Here is a 4,779-nt window from a genome sequence, read left to right on the forward strand (position 1 = left end):
GACAAATAGCACCCCCACTCCCTGGGAGAGGAGGTACCTGCTCTCCATGAGTGCCAGCCAGCAACTCGATGTCTCCTCACCTGCACTGGCTTGCCGGGAAGGTGCCAGCACTTTCCACTGACTCAGCCCCGCGCTGACCCCCGCCGGCCTTCTGTCTGTCCAGTCTGCCCTTCTGCACCCCAGCCTTCCAGCGGGTCTGCCTGGCCTGGTTCATTCATCCACGGCAATTGCTCCCTCCTCCTTAATGAGCATTCTCCCACCATGCTTCAGGATGATGAGCAACACCAACGCAGCTCCGCAGAGACCCGGGGCAGGCGCCCCACCCAGCTCAGCCCACAGAGAACTCACGGGGAGCCCGCTGCTGCTGAGTGCAACTCCCGGCTCTGCATCTCAAGCGGCAGGTGCTCTTCTCTCGCACTTTCCATCTCTGTCTGAAGTGGACACAGTTAAACCCAGGGGCTCCCCTCCCCCGGCCCCCAGCATCCCACCTTCTTTCTGGCACGAGCCTGGTTTGGGTCACGGACTGCAAACTCTTGATCCTCTCTCAGAAGTGCTGTTGATCTTTGCGGATGCCACAACATCTCCACTTCGTTCTGATACATCAGAAGAAATCCTTGCTAAAAGTGCTACCTCCCGAGGGTCCCCTTCCGGGAGATTCCTTGAAATTCCTTTCTTTCAGGTTCCTGTGCTCTTGTGTGGAAGCCGTCTCCTCAATACTTCCATTGCAATGCGTGGGGAAAGCCATCCGCGTAGCTATTCCGTGTGTTCTGTCTTAAACAACTTCCAGGTCATTGTGAAGAACAGGAACTTTGGTCGCAAGAAATTATAAACAGAAATTCGGGGAGGCATGAGAAATGGAAACAACTCTTTCCTTACCCACTATACTGCCCTCCCCCTAAATAATGCTCTAAGGACAACACCAATAAGAAAACACACATTCTTTCTATCGCTGTACACTACTGTTCATCCCACCTGGAGCTCAGAATTTTTGTTGAGTTTTTAAACTTCTTTTCTATGATGAAGTTTGCCGGATTACAATCAGTCCCGAATATTCGTAGATAACTAGTGAAGACAGGAAACTTCCATGTCCACATTTTAGATGACTGAATTTGGAATATCAGCTACAAATTCTAATGGATCCATTTTCTGGGTCGTATTTTCTGCTCACTTGTAAGAGACTCTTTCCATCATTCATAACACATCTTTAGAAACAACTTCATGAAGACTTCCGTGAAATGTCAAGAATAAATAAAATCAAGTTAGGCCATGAGTTGATGTACTTTTTTTTTTCCTTTTAAAACTGAGGAAACAAAAAGATTCTCTCTTAACCCCTAATGAATAGAATTGGCTTCCCTTAGCCAATCTTCACTAACATGAAAGCTTATTAATTAGCATTTTCAGAAATAAACATCCTGTTTGTTGACTGTTGGCCATCTTCTTTCTAGATTTTATCTTTATATTTACTTGGAAGACACTTGAGAAAAACATGGCTACTATTTATTTTTTGGCATTTGTAAACCTAAGCATTAAACTGGAAATTAGTAACTACATCCAGTAATTAACAGGATGGGAAACAAATCACTTTCATGCTATCTTAATCAGATAAGTTAGAACAGTTCTATACATTAGAAGAACAGTTTTCAACACTAACAACACCAACTCTCTACTTAGCTGAACCTGTGTCCTATTTTTAGTTTATCTTTTGCAAATTTTCCTTCATTTGTGTGCAAATGTTGAACTTGAAAATTTTTGTTATCTTAAAATTCATATCTCATTAACTTAGGGACTACTGTCTCTTAAAGGGTCCTTTTTTTTTTTTATTTTTCCAAAGATCTTCACCATCATGCTCTAGGTTTCTTTCTTAATGTGATAATACAGAACTCCAAAGGAAGTGAAAGGTTTCATTCCTTCCGCTGTGGTCTATTGTGGCTCCTATGATTATATTCTTATATATTTTACAACTAGGCACAGAAGCATCAAAATAGTCTCCTAGATTCCAAATGGCTTCCGTCTTCACTCCGCGGGATGACAACTCCACACGTGCAATCAGGGTTAATCGTTTCCACCCAAATAGTTACTCTCTGGCTCATCGCAGTGGTTCCTCAGCGCTAGGAGTGAAGATGACAGGGAGTAGTAGAGAAGAGGCCTTCCTAAGGAATCCTTGCTACTCTGTTGGGGAGAGTCCCTGAGTGGAGGGAATTCATTTTAAGGATCTTGGGCGTTAAGGAGAGTTCAGAGCATCATTGTCGTCTAGCAACCACGGGGAGTAATAGTCACCTATGTTTCATGTTGTCACAGATGCAGATGCTTCACCTTGCTAAAAAGGCTTTCACCATTCCAACTACCAAAACATGACTAGGCACAGGTGGAAGGTGGAAAGATTATGTTGAGAGAAAGAGAACCACTCTAAGCCACAAACACTCATTTCATTAGGTCATTTATCAGAAGAAAAAAAACACGTTTTAATACTATAACTAAAAACTAGATGAAGGGGTTATCTGACAAATTAAACGCTCCTGAGAATTCACTTCTCTTCGAGTCATTTCTTCGCGTCCACACAGGTGTCATCCTACAGTTTCCGGCAGCCTCCAGCGTCATAAAAATCTTCACGATGCTGCTTTGGGGAGAGTGTAAAACTTAATCGCTACTATAAGAAGACAAATGTGACAGAGAAAATAGCTTTAAAGAAGGGCCTTTCCTGCCTCTGGATTTTGCTGAGAACCACCAGTGAGTTGAGAGAAAGGAGAGAAAGGCTAGCATCAAAGCCGTTTCCCATCAGTGCTTGGTGGGATAAACAGTTCCTATAAAACTCCACCTAATGAGTAACTCTTACTGCACATCCATTTCTGTGCTGTTTCTGAGCCGTCCTAACTGCTACTACACCAGACATGGTCAGCAGGACTATTTGTCTTTCCCACTTCCTTTCCTCATCGGATCTACTAGAATATCACTGTGACGTGTGGTGTTCTCTCATTTCAGCCACTTAAGACTATTTCCACCTACTTTTGGAATCACAAGTAAGCAATCAGCATCGGAAGCATTAAGGGGAAATAAGACTGAAAAAAGCCTGCTGCGGCCCATTTCTAGTTCACAGAGGTAAACACAGCCAAGACAGTGCACTTGGCAGACGGGATGGAGATTTCTCCAGAGGCCACACAAATGAGATGTTGCAATTCTTGCAACATGTAGTTTATCATTAAACACAAATGGTGGTGTTGCAAAAGCAGCGGTAAAACATAGAATCTGAATGTACCTTTGACTGAAGACAGCTGAAATACTGTTAAACTGAAATTGTGTGTATAAACATGTAATGTTACCTTGACCCAAAAGGAAAGAGAACTTTTAAAGATTTCTCTTAGTAAGTTGAGCATTGAATGGAATATAGCAATAACATGTACATTCTGTTTACAGAACTGGACACTCTCCGTTTTTTCTTTTAATTTTTTTTCTTGTTTGTCATGCAGGTTTTCAATGGTTTTACAGAAATATTTCTGGTAGCTCTTGCACTCTTACCTTTTCTAGCTAGCTTCATTCGATTTCCTGAACCGACGTCACGTACAAATTTTCTATATAGTTGGAGGATCCTTTGCAAGGTGTTTGCCGTGACCAGCACTCAAGGCCGGGGTTTAAAATCTTCCACCAAAGATGGAAGTGGCTGGAAGAGGAAACCAGGAGGGCAGATGCAAGCCACCGGGGCGTTAGGTGTGTGGTAAGCTCCACCTACGGTTCTCGTAGCCCGCGGCAACCGTGTGACAGGAACTGAGCATTGTCACTGCATTACCTGGAGGAACAGGAGGCCTGAAGAGATGAAGGAGCTTTCCAAGATCGCACAGCAATTGGAGCTGGGGCAAATGTGGCCCTTGGTCCTATCTATGTACACCGCCCCTCCCCTGACCAGTCTCTGGAAAGAGGGCTACTGCAAAGGCCAGGATTCGCTCCTAGTGACTCCTATCTGGACCCCTCTGGCCAAGCCACACAATTTACCTAGGGCTCAGTTCTCTTTCCTATAAATCAAGAGATTAGATTTAACGTCCCATATGGCTCCTGTGAGTTCTTAAGGTTTTTTTAAATTATAAAATATATCTGCTATGGAGCAGTAGAAGGAGCTTTAAACAGGTGCTTCAAAAGCATAGTACAGCATGGAAAAAGTAGGGTGCCACTTTTCAAGACTGTCTTATAGCATTGCAATTCTAGATTGTTCCCACATGCTACTCTACACATCCTGTCTGTGACCATTTAAGGTAGTAGATTAAAAACAAAGAGAGAGGGCTGGGGATATAGCCTAGTGGCAAGAGTGCCTGCCTCGGATACACGAGGCCCTAGGTTCGATTCCCCAGCACCACATATACAGAAAACGGCCAGAAGCGGCTCTGTGGCTCAGGTGGCAGAGTTGCTAGCCTTGAGCGGGAAGAAGCCAGGGACGGTGCTCAGGCCCTGAGTCCAAGGCCCAGGACTGGCCAAAAAAAAAAAAACAACAACAACAAAGAGAGAGAAAGGAAGGAAAGAAGAAAAAGGGGAGGGAGGGAGGGAGGGAGGGGGAGGAGGAAGGAAGGGACATACGTAAGAAATGTTCAAAAGAGAACAGAAACAAGACCCTGTAAAGAGGTGAGATTGTGTGCCTCGCTAAAACATCAGATTGATTTAGGCAAAAAGAACAGTGGAAAAACAGTCAGCGGATTGGCAGTTTGACAAAGTTAATGATTAAAATCTCCTGAATTTTTCACCCTATGATCGCCAGGGTATCTATTTGTCTGGATGATGTTGTTATTTTATCTCTGT

This window comes from Perognathus longimembris, chromosome 16 (genome assembly GCF_023159225.1).
Source record: "Perognathus longimembris pacificus isolate PPM17 chromosome 16, ASM2315922v1, whole genome shotgun sequence".
NCBI lineage: Eukaryota > Metazoa > Chordata > Mammalia > Rodentia > Heteromyidae > Perognathus > Perognathus longimembris.